The sequence below is a fragment of the Rhinolophus sinicus genome, chromosome X (assembly GCF_036562045.2).
Source record: "Rhinolophus sinicus isolate RSC01 chromosome X, ASM3656204v1, whole genome shotgun sequence".
NCBI lineage: Eukaryota > Metazoa > Chordata > Mammalia > Chiroptera > Rhinolophidae > Rhinolophus > Rhinolophus sinicus.
Genome location: NC_133768.1, coordinates 80,175,099 through 80,192,160, shown reverse-complemented (window position 1 = coordinate 80,192,160; position 17,062 = coordinate 80,175,099).

Here is a 17,062-nt window from a genome sequence, read left to right as displayed (position 1 = left end):
CAAGTCCTCTGCCCATTTTTCAATTGGGTTGTTTGTTTTTTTGTTGTTGAGTTTCATGAGTTCCTTGTATATTCTGGATATTAGCCCCTTATCGGAGGCACTGTTTGCAAAAAATCTTCTCCCATTCAGTTGGTGGCCTCTTTATTTTGTCAATGGTTTCTTTTGCTGTGCAGAAGCTTTTAAGTTTCATATAGTCCCATTCGTTTATTTTAGCTTTTACTTCCATTGTCTTTGGAGTCAAGTTCATAATATGCTCTTTGAACCCAAGGTCCATAAGTTTAGTACCTATGTTTTCTTCTATGCAGTTTATTGTGTCAGGTCTTATGCTTTAGTCTTTAATCCATTTTGAATTAACTTTGGTACATGGTGACAAATAGCAGTCCAGTTTCATTCTTTGGCACGTGGCTATCCAATTCTCCCAGCACCATTTATTGAAGAGGCTGTCTTTGCTCCATTGTATGTTTTTAGCTTCTTTGTCAAAAATTATCTGTCCATATTTATGTGGTTTTATTTCTGGGTTCTCAATTCTATTCCATTGGTCTATGTGTCTGTTTTTCTGCCAATACCATGCTGTTTTGATTATTGTAGCCCTGTAGTACAAGCCAAAGTCAGGAAGTGTGATACCTCCATTATTGTTCTTTTTCTTAAGATTGCTTTGGCTATTCGGGGTCTTTTGTGGTTCCAAACAAATCTGATGATTTTTTGTTCTATTTCTTTAAAATATGCCATTGGGATTTTGATGGGGATTGCATTGAATCTGTATATTGCTTTGGGTAATATGGCCATTTTAACTATGTTGATTCTTCCAATCCATGAGCACGGAATGTCTTTCCATTTCTTTGTGTCTTCTTCAATTTCTTTCAAAATGTCTTATAGTTTTCAGCATATAGGTCTTTCACATCCTTGGTTAAGTTTATTCCTAGGTATTTTATTCTTTTTGCTGCAATTGCAAAAGGAATTGTTTTTTGTATTTCTTTTGCTGAGATTTCATTGTTAGTATATAGGAAGGCAATGGACTTTTGTGCGTTGATTTTATAGCCGGCAACTTTACTGTATTCGTTGATTGTTTCTAATAGCTTTTTGGTGGAGTATTTAGGGTTTTCTATATATAGCATCATATCATCTGCAAAGAGTGATAATTTAACTTCTTCAATCCCAATTTGAATGCCTTTTATTTCTTTCTCTTGCCTGATTGCTCTGGCAAGGACTTCCAACACGATGTTGAAAAGCAGAGGTGATAGGGGACATCCCTGTCGTGTTCCTGAACGTAGAGCAAAGGGCTTCAGTTTTTCTCCATTAATTATGAGATTAGCAGAGGGCTTGTCATATATGGCCTTTATTATGTTAAGGTATTTTCCTTCTATACCCATTTTATTAAGTGTTTTAATCATAAATGGATGTTGTATCTTGTCAAATGCTTTTTCTGCATCAATTGATATAATCATATGATTTTTGTCCTTTATTTTGTTTATGTGATGTATCACATTGATGGATTTGATGTTGAACCATCCTTGTGCCCCGGGATGAACCCCACTTGGTCGTGATGAATAATCTTTTTAATGCATTGTTGTATTCGATTTGCTAGAATTTTATTTAGGATTTTTGCATCGGTATTCATTAGAGATATTGGTCTGTAGTTTTTTTTTTGTGCTGTCCTTACCAGGTTTTGGTATCAGGGTAATGTTGGCCTCATAAAATGAGTTAGGGAGTACTGTCTCTTCTTCAATTTTTGGAAGAGTTTGTGCAGAATTGGTATTAGATCCTCTTTGAAGGTTTGGTAGAATTCACTAGTGAAGCCATCTGGTCCCGGACTTTTGCTTTTGGGAAGGTTTTGGATGACTGATTCAATTTCGTTACTTGGTGATCGGTCTGTTTAGATTTTCCAGTTCTTCATGGTTCAGCCTTGGAAGGCTATATGTTTCTAAGAACTTATCCATTTCTTCTAGGTTGTTGAATTAGGTGGCATATAGTCCTTCATAGTATTTGGATGATCCTTTGTATTTCTGTGGTGTCCGTGATAACTTCCCCTTTTACGTTTCTGATTTTGTTAATCAGTGTCTTCTCTCTTTTTATCTTAGTAAGTCTATCCAAGGGTTTGTCAATTTTGTTAATCTTCTCAAAGAACCAGGTCTTTGTCACATTATTTTTTTCTATTGTCTTTTTGTTCTCTATTTCATTTAGTTCTGCTATAATTTTGTTATTTCCTTTCTTCTGCGGACCTTGGGTTTTACTTGTTCTTCTTTTTCTAGTTCTTTAAGGTGTAACATGAGGTTATTTATTTGGGAGTTTTCTTGTTTCTTGAGATAGGCCTGTAATGAGATAAATTTCCCTCTTAAAACTGCTTTCGCTGCATCCCAAAAATTTTGGTAGGATGTATTTTCATTGTCATTTGTTTCTATGTATCTTTTGATCTCTCCTCTAATTTCTTCTTTGACCCAGTCCTTCTTTAAAAGTATTTTGTTTAATCTCCATGTATTTGTGTTTTTCCCCCTTTCTTTTTACAGTTGATATCCAATTTCAAAGCCTTGTGATCAGAGAATATGCATGGTATGATTTCAATCTTCTTAAATTTGTTGAGACTGATTTTATGTCCCAATATATGGTCTATCCTTGAGAATGTTCCATGTACACTAGAAAAGAATGTATAGTCTGATGTTTTAGGATGAAGTGCTCTATAAATGTCAATTATGTCCATTTCATCTAATGTGTCATTTAGGGCTACTATTTCGTTATTTATTTTCTGTTTGGATGATCTATCCATAGCTGTCAATGATGTATTTAAGTCCCCTAGTATAATTGTGTTTTGGTCAATTTCTCCCTTTAGTTCTGTTAGTAGTTGCTTGGTGTATTTCGGTGCTCCCTGATTGGGGGCATAAATATTGATGACTGTTATGTCTTCTTGTTGTACAGCTCCCTTCACCATTATGAAATGTCCATCTTTGTCTCTTGTTATCTTTTTCACCTTGAAGTCTGTTTCATCTGATATCATTATGGCTACACCTGATTTTCTCTGGGTACCATTTGCTTGGAGTGTCAATTTCCACCCTTTCACTTTGAGTCTATGCTTGTCCTTGTAGCTGAGATGTGTCTCTTGGAGACAGCATATGGTTGGGTTTAGTTTTTAGATCCAATCTGCTACTCTGTGCCTTTTTATTGGTGAGTTCAGTCCATTTACATTTAGGGTGATTATTGATATGTGAGGATTTCCTGTCATTCTATCTTTAGTTTTCTGGTAAGGCTGTGTCTCCATTGTTTCTTTGCCTTTTGTTGTTGTCTATTATTTCTGTGTGGTGGTATTCTATGATGTTTCCTCTGTTTCTTCTTTTATTTCAGTATATATTTCAATTCTGGATTTATTTTGAGTGGTTACCCTTAAGTTTATGTAAAAGAAAGTTTGATATTTAGAGTATTCCATTTTCTTCAGCACGCTTACTTTCTCCATTCCCATATTCCGTTCAGGCCTTTACTCTCCCCTTTTTGAGTTTTGGTTGCCACAAATTGTCCCTGTTGATGGTGGTCGAATAGCCTCCTTTAGTATTTCTTGTAGTGCAGGTCGTGTATTAGAAAATTCCTCAGCTTCTGTATGTCTGGAAAGGTCTTTATTCCTCCTTCATATCTAAAGGATATCTTTGCTGGATATATTATTCTTGGCTCATGATTTCTCTCTTTCAATAGTTTGAATATTTGGTTCCACTCCTCCTGGCTTGTAGAGTTTCTGCTGAAAAATCTGATGATAATCTAATGGGCTTTCCTTTGTAAGTTACCGCCTTCTTTTCCCTGGCTGCCTTGAGGATTCTTTTCTTTGTCGTTGATTTTAGACAGCTTCAATACAATGTGCCTTGGAGAAGGCCTGTTGGGATTGAGGTAACTAGGTGTTCTATTTGCTTCTTGGATTCGAGGGTCCAGTTCTGTCCACAAATTTGGGAAGTTCTCATCGACAATTTGTTTGAATATATTCTCTGTTCCCTTCTGTCTTTCTTCTCCTTCTGGTATGCCCATTATTCTTATATTGCTCTTTCTGATGGAGTCAGAAAGTTCTTGTAGAGTTCTTTCATTTCTTTTAAGTCTCAAGTCTCTTTCTTCTTCTCTGTGTCATTTCCAGGTTTCTATCTTCGATGTCACTGACTCTTTCCTCCATCTGGTCAACTCTACTACCTAAGCTGGTTATTTCATTCTTAATTTCTTCTATTGAGTTCTTAATCTCCAGAAATTCTATTTGGTTCTTTTTTAAGATTTCAATCTCTTTCGTAAAATGCTCATGCTGTTCTTTGATTGAGTTTCTGAGTTCCTTTAACTGCCTATCTGTGTTTTCTTGTATCTCGTTGAGTTTTTTCAGAACTGCAATCTTGAATTCTCTGTCATTTAAGTCACATATTTCTGTATCTTTAAGTGCCTTCTCTGGAGATTTTTCACTTTCTTTCTGAGTTATCTTGTTGCCTTGGTTATTCATGGCGATTACTGGTTTACTATTTCTTTTCTAGACATCTAGAGAAGTGACTTCTGCAACAGGTTGATAGAAAGCGGTCTTTCTTTTGTTTGCCAGTACTTGTTGGTAGAATGTTTTATTATTTCTCCAACTGCAACTTATTTTCTTCTCCCACACGGTAGTGCTATGTTTTCTCTGCACTATTCCAACTTCTCACACAATGGGGGATTCCCTGGGAGACGGGCTTCTCCTCTGTTAATAGTCTGCCTAGGTCACAGGGCGCAGTGTCCCGTGGGTATGCGGAGAGCTTTTGATGTTCCAAAGCTCTTCCAGCTCCTGATTCAGAGCCCGTAGGTTTCAGCAGTTCTGTTTACTCCTGCAGGGATCCGCCCAGATAGGTGGGGTCAGGGCGGGTGAGTTGTGAGAGGTGGCCCAGAGCAATGGCGGCAACCACCACCACAGCCGGTCCTGCTTCCACAGCTCTCCCCTTTGCTGGAACTAGTTGGGCTGTGAATTGTGTTTGCAGTCCACAGTTCTCAAAACAGCAAATTTTCTGTTGTTTTGATCTGACACTGCTACTGTTTCGCTTCTAGCACCGGGCAGGTGGGGCGGGCGAGCTCTGGGAGGGAGGAGGGGCGGCTAGTCTCAGTGCCTAAGGCTCCATTCTCTGCTCGGCAGTGCGGGCTTAAACCACCGTTTTCAGCCTTTTTCCCTCAGTCTTTTCTCCGAGGTCTCTGCCGTGAGCGTTGGGTTCAGCCGTGTTATATGCTATCCCCTCAGCCCTGTGGAGCCCTGGCGGAGCCCTAGCAGTCCGATCTCCTGCAGCTGCAGTAGTTCCGGGAAGCAGCGAGCTCGGAGCACTGAGCGAGGTCTGCGTCCTCCGCCTGCTGCTCCGTCTCCGCGCGCTTCTCCCTTTCCTCCTCCCTCCACTCACGCGAATCTCCCACCTGTAGGTGATTTCAGTCGGTAGTGGGCCTCTTCGTGTTGCCTGTGTGCTGTGCAGGGAGTCCTTTGTGGAGTTTTTTTGTTCGATTAGTTGTAAATTCCAGGGGAGCTTTACAGAGGCTCACCTCACGCCGCCATTTTTCCGGAAGTCCCCTATTAAATTACTTCTTAAAAAGTTTTCTTCAATTCTAGTTAGCAAGACTTACTTAGGAAAGACAATCACATAGCTTTCCTTGCTGCCCGCTGAGAGGTAATGAGTGATTCTCTAGCTACATCAGCTACTAGATGGACTGAGAAAACACATACTACTTTCCTACATCATACTAAATGATAACATGCCAGATAATCTTGAAGGAAAACGATAGCTCCTGATGCCTAATTTCATATTGGTGCTTTCTAAATAGGAAAATTGAACCTGTTAAATTTCATGATTATTTTTCACATTCGCTCTAGCATACCATATAGCTTTTCTTAAGTATTGAATGTACAAATCATAGGTGTACAGCTTGATGAATTTTCACAAATATAATACTCCCATGCATCTAGTACCAAGTTCAAGAAACAACAGTACTGAAACCCCAGAAGCCCCCTCCTTACCCTCCTCAAGGTTAACCACTATCTAGAATTTTAACATCATAAGTTAGTTTTGCCAGTTTTTGAACTTTTTACATATGGAATATTATGGCAAGTACACTTTTATATCTGACTTCTTTTGACTCAACATTATGTTTTGGAAATCCAACCATACTATAACACAGACCTGTAGTTCATCTAGTATCATTCTGTATAGTATTCTAATGTATGAATATACCACAATTGATTTGCTTTACTGATGGACATTAGGCTGTTTCCAGATTTGGGCTATTTTGAAGAGTACGGCTATGAACTTTACTGTAACATGTCTTCTGTATGTATTTCTGTTAGGTACACACCTAGAGTAGACTTTCTGGATCATAGAATATACCCTGTTCAGCTGTAGTAGATGTTGCCAAGCAGGTTTCCAAAGTGATTTCCAATTTACATTCCCACCAACACTACCACATAAATTTCTAAAGGCATGGAATGGAATGGGCTGTAGAAGGAACAGAAGAAAAATGTAAGGAAGGGGGTGCTTGATGAGAAAAGAGAAGAAGTAGTTATTTACCAGCCAAGTACCATGTTAAGTGCTCTACATTTGTGATCTCATTTACTTCTCATAGAACCCCTTTGAGGTAGAAACCATTATAATCCCCATTTTACAAATGAAGAGACAGAGCTTCAGAGAAATTAAGTGACTTGCTCTAGGTTACACAACTAGTTAAGTGACAGGTCTGATATTTGAACCCAGATTATCTGACTCTAAAGTCTATGCTCTTAAACCACTTTGTTATAAGAACGTGATAACAAAATGTTAGAAAATGCTTTGTCTGTGGCATTTCTGCTGCATACGGCTTGGTACACATCAGCATTAATGATGACATAGAATAATTAGGCATCATTTAACCCTCCCTATCCAGTAGAATGGTACATATAGATGAAACTCTGTTTAATCTCATCTTCAGTAAGATTGAATACGTTTATCTGTATTCCCTCCTTGAAGAAGTCACAACTTAGACAACATTTGTGCTTCCTTTCCAGCTGAGTCTCACACTGTCAATTTGTCAGGCTCACCAATGAGAAATTTGGATTCAACTGATTCATAGTAAGAACAATCAGTACTGGATGTTCAGAGTGAGAGCTGGGTTTCAATAGTTACAGCTGAGAAACAATGACAAACACATTTGTTCTCAGAGGTGTGACAAACACATAGGATTTGAAGCCTGCAGAACACTTAGATGCCTCACTAATCATCCCATGCAATGCAGCATTTTTTTTTTTCCTGTTTTGGAATACCTTTAACCAAACCAATCCTTTACATAAGAATCATACTAGGCAATGGAGTTAGGGGGTGGGGGGTGGGAGATGAGGGTAAGGGGGATCGAATATATGGTGATGGAAGGAGAACTGACTCTGGGTGATGAACACACAATGGGATTTATAGATGATGTAATACAGAATTGTACACCTGAAATCTATGTAATTTTACTAACAATTGTCACCCCAATAAATTTAATAAAAGAAAATTAAAAAAAAAAAAACAAATAGAGAATTTTCTCTCCCAGGACAGAGAGGGTCTTTCGTCAGTACATCAATATTCATTCTTTCTGAAACTTTGACCATGTAGCCACTAGATAAGTCTTTAAATTGTTAATAACAATGAATAAACATTTTAATTTGAACTAGTTATCTGATACTATTGTAATGATTCATTAAAGGAGAGAAATATTTAGTCTTCACCCTCGATATGTTGGTATTTCTCTTGTTAAAAACATTGTGATAAGATATGCTTATTGCTACTTTGCATTTACAATGATAAACTGTATCAGAACTATTTGTCACACCTCTTAAATGTCAGGCTCTTCAGAGATCCAGGTGCCTAATCTTTTGCTTTCCTACCTAAGGGAATTATTCACTTCATATGATCCACAGAATAATTGCTCTTGTTACTTTCTTTTTTTTAATTTATTTTTTAAATTTATTGGGGTGACAATTGTTAGTAAAATTACATAGATTTCAGGTGTACAATTCTGTATTACATCTCTATAAATCCCATTGTGTTTTCACCACCCAGCGTCAGTTCTCCTTCCATCACCATATATTTGATCCCCCTTACCCTCATCTCCCACCACCCACCCCCCCACCCCCCTTACCCTCTGGTAACCACTAAACTATTGTCTGTGTCTATGAGTTTCTGTTTCTCATTTGTTTGTCTTCTTCTTTTGGTGTTTTTGGTTTATATACCACATATCAGTGAAATCACATGGTTCTCTGCTTTTCTGTCTGACTTATTTCGTTCAGCATTACACTCTCAAGATCCATCCATGTTGTCACAAATGTTCCTATATCATCTTTTCTTACCGCTGAATTGTGCTCTTGTTACTTTCTTAAATAAAATCAAGCATTAAAAAATCATTTAATCTAGTACAGTATAGGGAACATAGTCAATAATATTGTAAAAGCTATATATAGTGTCAGTTGGGTACTAGACTTATTGCGGGGATCACTTCATAAATTATGTAAATGTCTAACCACTACACTATACACCTCACACTAATGTAAAATAATATTGAATGTCAACTATAAATTTTAAACAGTAGTCACAGGATTATATTGTACAGCATAGAAAATATAGTCAATAATATTGTAATAACTATGTACAGGATAATAGACTTATTAGAGTTATCACTCTCTGAGGTATATAAATGTCTAATCACTTATGTTGTTTTGTACACCTGAAACCAATAAAAAAAATAATTTCACTATGAGACCTAACTGAAATCCACCTACTAGAGTCCTTTGAGAAGATAAAATCAATTAAAGAATAGTTATATTAATACTATCTATGTTCATGTGCAGAAATTTTTAATATCATATTCTAATTAATAAAGATCAAATTGGGAGTTGCCATTGCTACATATTCTAAAGAACCGGAAAAGGAAGTGCTATGAACAAAAACAATCATGTGTATAAAGTATAGCATTTATTTTTTCTTGCTTGGCTGAAGTCCTTTAATGTAAAAGTGATGTGCAGTAGAATGTCTAATATGTGAATAATATAATGGATTCTTTCCTCCTTCACCATGCACAGCAATGTTCTGGCTTCTTTTGATAAAACTGACTTCTGGAGGGCTCTCTGAGGCCTCTGTCATCTATGCACTTTCTTTTATTGCTGTATTGACATTGACAACTGATTTCTTTGCATTTTATTGCTGTCAAACTATATTGTCACTAACAACAATAATGTTACTGCCTCTAACAATAGTAATAATCACTACAACAGTAATAATATCAGCTACCCATTGTTTGAGTAACTACCATATGCCATGCACTTTATGAATGTTATTTCCAATCCTCACAACTCTACCAAATAGGTGCTATTATTATCCCCATTTTTACAGATGAACAAACAGGCATCAAGGAGTGAAATAACTTGTCCAAGGTCATAGGACTAGAAAACGTGGGAATGATACTCAAACCCAGTACTGTTAACAAAATTTGAGTTTTTTCCTGTAATCATACTATGGGGCTTCTTCTTCCACCTCAGCCTTTGTTGATTATTCTGCAACTTCTTTCCCTCCTCTCAGCATTCCTCCTTTTTGTGTTGTTTACTTTTATTTCTCCTTCCTTTCCCCTATATCATGTCTAACCCAGTCCTTATAAAACTGTTTTCCCTTTCTTGGCAGTATCCCCTCCCACTATCCCTGCACTTTTAGTTGCTCTCTTCTTAAAATACAAACAAATGATAATTAGTATTCATCGCCAACCTGAACAGCTAACACCTTAGCACCTGCCAGATGAGCTGATTCAGTGGATAAGTCAATTGGGTCAGTTCCATGAACTTCCTAAAATCAGAGATCAGTTTATGAAACCAGTACCAAGACATCTACCAATACCCATGTTTGGGAGGGCTTATAAATAAAATGGAGTCCAGCTCTATAATCAGTATTCTTATAGTTATTAACATCACTGGGGTGCAGCAACCAGTCACTGGTGGTTAGGATTTTAGGCTTCCCGTCACCCTGTATTATTGGGATACTGTTGTTTTCAAGCTTAGGAGTGACGATACCCCTGGGTTGTAACTACGCAATGCCAGCTAATGCCACAGTGTGGTTTTGCAAACTGACTCATTTGTTTAGATCTTTTGTGTCTAGAAATGAAGGGAACTATATGATTAAGACTTACTAGGAAATATTATTGAGAAATGCAGGAAAAATTAAAACACAACTTCTTACATATTACCTTTCCATTAAATCATTTTACCAATTTCTGTTGTTCATTCCAATGAGATATGTCAAATGAAATAGATGCAATATATATTAGTCTCATTTTTCTAAATAATACGAAAAAACACTCACACTGCTGTTTCATAACTTCTTAATGAAAAAAAACCTGTGGAGCTATAAAATAGCAATATTGCCTGATATAGGTACTAAATCCTATTACCTATTCGGACTAGGATGTTCTTTAGAAAATAGAAAAAAATACATTGATATACAGTTTATTGAACAATGGTGGGTACACATGTAACTTTTTTATGATTACTGCTTTTAACCATGGTGTGTTGAATCTCCATTTTCTGACCCTTAAAAACACCTCAAGAGTAAAACTGTCACTATTTGCAGATGACATGATACCATATATAAATAAACCTAAAATCTCCACCAAAAACTTGTTAGAACTAATAAACAAATTCAGTAAGGTTGAAGGATACAAAATCAATATGCAAAAATTAGTTGCATTTCTATACATTAATAGTGAACTATCAGAAAGAGAATTTAACATGTGATCACTTCATTATTTCAGTCTTTAAAATACACAAAGGCCAAAAAAGAAATGTTAAGTTTATGTTATGTATTTTTACCCATTTGATGCTAAAATTTTATCCTTTATGTAAAAAGCATTTAATTAAAAAATTATAATATCAAAAAAAATGAAAAAAAAAAGAAAGAGAATTTAAGGAAACATTTACAATCGCATCAAAAACAAAAATACCTAGGAATAAATTTAATCAAGAGGGTGAAAGACCTGTATGCTGAAAATTATAAGACATTGATAAAAGAAATTGAAGAGGACACACATAAATGAAGACTTTTATTGCTTATGAATTAAAAGAATGAGTATTGTTAAAATGTCCATGCTACCCAAAGTAATCTACAGTTGCAGTACAATCCTTATCAAAATTCCAATGGTATTTTACACAAAATTAGAACACACAATCTTAAAGTTTCTATGGAACTAAAAAAGACCCCGAATAACCAAAATATTTTTTATAGGTACAATAGGAGACAATGTTGAACAATAACTTTTGGCATTCTGCTGTAAGTAAAGAGAGGTAGGAAGACTTTTTTTTTTTTTTTTTTTTTTTTTTTTGCAGAAGGACATAAAGGAACTGATATTGTAGAGATATGCAATATCTCTGGCTTGGATTACATGATGGTTCTGTTTGGTGACTCTGGAGTCTTATGCTATGAACATATGCAGCCACCTGAGCTAAGGCTGTTAAGAATTAAAAGGTAAAGTATTTTTCTAACTTCAATGCTACAATGAAAGTATGCATTAAAATATTAATAACCAGCTATAACTATGATGTTGGAGGGAGGGGAGGAAGAGGTTAAAGGTAAATAAGGGAGGTTGAAAGGATGAAAGTCAAAAAAGGTCCAGATGTTGGTTCTGAGCTTCCTAATTGCACAATGAAAGATTGCTGTGGATGGTTATTTATTTAATTCTCATTATCGCTGAAGAGAAAACATCCTCTGGCAGCAAAACTGCTCCTGGATATTCTGTGTGATATAACAACATATCAGACATGCGGAGTGAAACCATGTGCTTTTCTGCGCGTCATTCAGCAAATCCGTACACAGTGCTGCTTCCTGAGCAGTGCTTCATGAGAGCACATGGAAAACGGTCCCAGTGCAGCTGCAATTCTGCAGGTGTCCAGGACCAAAGGGTCCCTCAATGCAATGCTCTGGTGATCTGACTTAATCATTAAATCTTGAGGGGTAGAGTCAATGTGGTCTTCAACAGTCATCCACAATTACAACTTCTCTCAACTCCTATGATAACGCTAGATAGAGACAGTCCCGGTTGTGCTCTTTGGTGAAGAATTGGACTGTAAGTGAAGCAAATCTGCCCACTGATAGTTACATTTATTTTATCTTATATAATTTTAAATGATTTTATATTATAATGTTTTTAAAAATTTATCCAAGATAGCATGATTACTTCCCTTGAAACTGGGATCCATACTTTTCCTACCAGGGTTATCAATTACCTTTAGCTTTCTCATGTCCACTTTGTGGTGTATCCCTATGATTAACATGGGGGTACAACCACAGAGTGGTTTCTGGTCAAGTCTCTAGATCTATTTGCTGATCTTGGGATTAAAAAATTCAAGATATGGAAGAGCAAGCCACACAAAAATCAAACACAAACTCAGATTGTGGTAAAGTTTATAGCACAAGCAATCTGATTTTTTACAAACAATAAACTGCAGGAAAAATAAAACTAAAAAGGTAAACATTACAAAAGGGAAAACAAAATTGTTTTGTTTGCAGATAAAATGACTCCCTACATAGAAAATGAAAGAGAATCTATCCACCAAGTACTATGAATAATGATGGATGTATAGAAAATCGGTAGAAAATGATATTTCTCTACAAAGTAATAAACAGAATCTACTTAAGAATGCCTTTCTGCGTAGCAATATAAGTAGTTTTCATAGCAAAAAAATGAAATGGAAGTTGGCCAAGGATTCTATATCATAACATTTTTATTAAAGTTTATTGGGGAGACAATTGTTAGTACACTTACCTAGGTTTCAGGTGTACAATTCTGTAATACATCATCTGTATATCACATTGTGTGTTCACCACCCAGAGACAGGTATCCTTCCATCACCATATATTTGGCTCCCTTTCAACCTCATCTACCACCTCCCTTCCCCCTTACCCTCTGGTAACCACTAAACTATTGTCTGCGTGTATGAGTTTTTGTTTCTTTATTTGTTTGTCTTGTTCCTTTGTTGCTTTCAATCTTATATCCCGCATATCAGTGAAATCATATAGTTCTCGACTTTTACAATCTGACTTATTTTGTTTGCATAATAATCTCAAGATCCATCCATGTTGTTGCAAATGGCATTATTTCATCTTTTCTTATGTCAGAATAGTATTCCATTTTGTATATATACACCACATCTTCTTTATCCAATCATTTACTGAAGGACACTTTGGTTGTTTCCATGTCTTGGCCACTGTAAATAAAGCTGCAATGAACATCAGAGCACATATATCTTTACGGATAAATGTTTTCACATTTTTGGGGTATATACACAAGAGAGGGACTGCAGGGTCATATGCAAATTCTATTCTTAATTTTTTGAGGAACCTCCACACTGCCTTCCATACTAGCTGCACCAATTTGCATTTCCACCAACAGTGTTGTATGAGGGTTCCTTATTCTCCACAGCTCCAATAGTTATTATTAGGTTGGTGTAAAGGTAATTGCTGATTTTGCAATTATTTTTAACCTTTTAAACCGCAATTACTTTTGCACCAACCTAATATTTTCTTGTTGATGATAGCCATTCTACCTGGTGTGAGGTGATATCTCATAGTGGTGTTTATTGGCATTTTTCTGATGATTAGTGATGTTGAGCATTTTTTCATGTGTCTATTGACCATTTATATGTCCTCTTTGGAGAAATGTGTATTCAGGTCCTCCACCAGTTTTTTAATTGGATTGTTTGTTTTCCTTGTTGTTGAGTTCTCCGAGTTCCTTATATATGTTGGATATTAGCTCCTTATTGGAGGTGTTGTTTGCAGAAATTTTCTACCATTCTGTTGGTTGCCTTTTCATTTAGTCAATGGTTTTTTGTTGTTGTTGTTTGTTTTGTGTTTTTTTTTTTTGTAGTGTAGAAACTTTTAGTTTGATATAGTCCTATTCATTTATTTGAGATTTTACTTCCCTTGCCTATGAAGTCAAATTCATAAAATCCTCTTTGAACCCAAGGTCCATAAATTTAGTACCTATGTTTTCTTCTATGCAATTTATTGTTTCAGGTCTTACGTTTAGGTCTTTGATTCATTTTCAGTTAATTTTAGTACAGTTACAGATACATGGCAGTCTAGTTTCATTCTTTGCATGTGGCTTTCCAAATCTCCCAGCACCATTAATTGGAGAAGCAACTTTACTATATTCACTTACTGTTTCTAATAGCTTTTTGGTGGAGTCTTTAGGGTTCACTATATATAGCATAATTTTATCTGCAAAAAATGACAGTTTAACTTCATTTCCAATTTCGATGCCTGTTATTTCTTATTCTTCCCTAATTGCTCTAGCTAGGACGTCCAATACCATGTCATATATGGCCTTTATTATGTTGAGGTATTTTCCTTCTATACCTATTTTATTAACTGTTTTCAACATAAATTGATGTTCTATCTTGTCAAATGCTTTTTCTGCATCAATTGAAATAATCATACGATTTTTGTCCTTTATTTTGTTTATGTGATGTATCACATTGATGGATTTGTGGATGTTCAACCATCCTTGTGCCCCGGGGATGAACCCCACTTGGTCGTGATGAATAATCTTTTTAATGCATTGTTGCATTCGATTGGCTAGAATTTTGTTTAGGATTTTTGCATCTGTATTCATCAGAGATATTGGTCTGTTGTTTTTTTTGTGTTGTCCTTACCAGGTTTTGGTATCAGGGTAATGTTGGCCTCATAAAATGAGTTAGGGGTACTGTCTCTTCTTCAATTTTTGGAAGAGTTTGAGCAGGATTGGTATTAGATCCTCTTTGAAGGTTTGGTAGAATTCACTAGTGAAGCCATCTGGTCCCGGACTTTTGCTTTTGGGAAGGTTTTGGATGACTGATTCAATTTCATTACTGGTGATTGGTCTGTTTAGATTTTCCAGTTCTTCATGGTTCAGCCTAGGAAGGCTATATGTTTCTAAGAACATGTCCATTTCTTCTAGGTTATTGAATTTGGTGGCATATAGTCCTTCATAGTATTCTTGGGTGATCCTTTGTATTTCTGTGGTGTCCGTGATAACTTCCCCTTTTTCATTTCTGATTTTGTTAATTAGTGTCTTCTTTCTATCTTAGTGAGTCTAGCCAAGGGTTCATCAATTTTGTTAATCTTTTCAAAGAACCAGCTCTTTGTCACATTAATTTTTTCTATTGTCTTTTTGTTCTCTATTTCATTTAGCTCTGCTCTAATTTTTGTTATTTCCTTTCTTCTGCTGACCTTGGGTTTTACTTGTTCTTCTTTTTCTAGTTCTTTTAGGTGTAGCATCAGGTTATTTATTTCGGATTTTTCTTATTTCTTGAGATAGGACTGTGATGATTTAAATTTCCCTCTTAAAACTGCTTTCGCTGCATCCCCAAAATTTTGGTAGGATGTATTTTCATTTTCATTTGTTTCTATGTATCTTTTGATCTCTACTCTAGTCTCTTCTTTGACCCAGTCGTTGCTTAAAAGTATATTGTTTAATCTCTATGTATTTGCGTTTTTTCCTGCTTTCTTTTGCAGTTGATATCCAATTTCAAAGACTTGTGATCAGAGAATATGCATGGTATGATTTCAATCTTCTTAAATTTGTTGACTGATTTTATGTCCCAATATATGGTCTATCCTTGAGAACGTTCCATATACACTAGAAAAGAATGTATAGTCTGATGTTTTAGGATGAAGTGCTCTATAAATGTCAATTATGTCCATTTCATCTAATGTGTCATTTAGGGCTACTATGTCGTTATTTGTTTTCTGTTTGGATGATCTATCCATAGCTGTCAATGATGTATTTAAGTCCCCTAGTATAATTGTGTTTTGGTCAGTTTCTCCCTTTAGTTCTGTTAGTAGTTGCTTGGTATATTTTGGTGCTCCCTGATTGGGGGCATAAATATTGATGACTGTTATGTCTTCTTGTTGTATAGTCCCTTTTACCATTATGAAATGTCCATCTTTGTCTCTTGTTATCTTTTTCACCCTGAAGTCTGTTTCATCTGATATCATTATGGCTACACCTGATTTTCTCTGGGTACCATTTGCTTGGAGTGTCAATTTCCACCCTTTCACTTTGAGTCTATGCTTGTCCTTGTAGCTGAGATGTGTCTCTTGGAGACAGCATATGGTTGGGTTTAGTTTTTTGATCCAATCTGCTACTCTGTGCCTTTTTATTGGTGAGTTCAGTCCATTTACACTTAGGGTGATTATTGATATGTGAGGATTTCCTGTCATTCTATCTTAAGTTTTCTGGTAAGGCTGTGTCTCCATTGTTTCTTTGCCTTCTTGTTGTTGTTTATTATTTCTGTGTGGTGGTATTCTATGACGTTTCCCTCTGTTTATTCTTTTACTACAGTCAATATTTCAGTCCTGCATTTTTTTTGAGTGGTTACCATGAAGTTTATGGAAAAGAAAGTTTGATATTTAGAGTATTCCATTTTCTTCAGCATGCTTACTTTCACCATTCCCATATTCCAGTTCAGGCCTTGACTCTCCCCATTTTTATGTTTTGGCTGCCAAAAATTGTCCCTGTTGATGGGGGTCGAATAGCCTCCTTTAGTATTTCTTGTAGTGCAGGTCGTGTATTAGAAAATTCCCTCAGCTTCTGTATGTCTGAAAAGGTCTTTATTCCTCCTTTATATCTGAAGGATATCTTTCCTGGATATATTATTCTTGGCTCATAATTTCTCTCTTTCAATAGTTTGAATATTTGGTTCCACTCCCTCCTGGCTTGTAGAGTTTCTGCTGAAAAATCTGATGATAATCTAATGGGCTTTCCTTTGTAGGTTACCGTCTTCTTTTCCCTGGCTGCCTTGAGGATTCTTTCTTTGTCGTTGATTTTAGACAGCTTCAATACAATGTGCCTTGGAGAAGGCCTGTTGGGATTGAGGTAATTAGGTGTTCTATTTGCTTCTTGGATTCGAGGGTCCAGTTCTGTCCACAAGTTTGGGAAGTTCTCATCGACAATTTGTTTGAATATATTCTCTGTTCCCTCCTCTCTTTCTTCTCCTTCTGGTATGCCCATTATTCTTATATTGCTCTTTCTGATGGAGTCAGAAAGTTCTTGTAGAGTTCTTTCATTTCTTTTAAGTCTCAAGTCT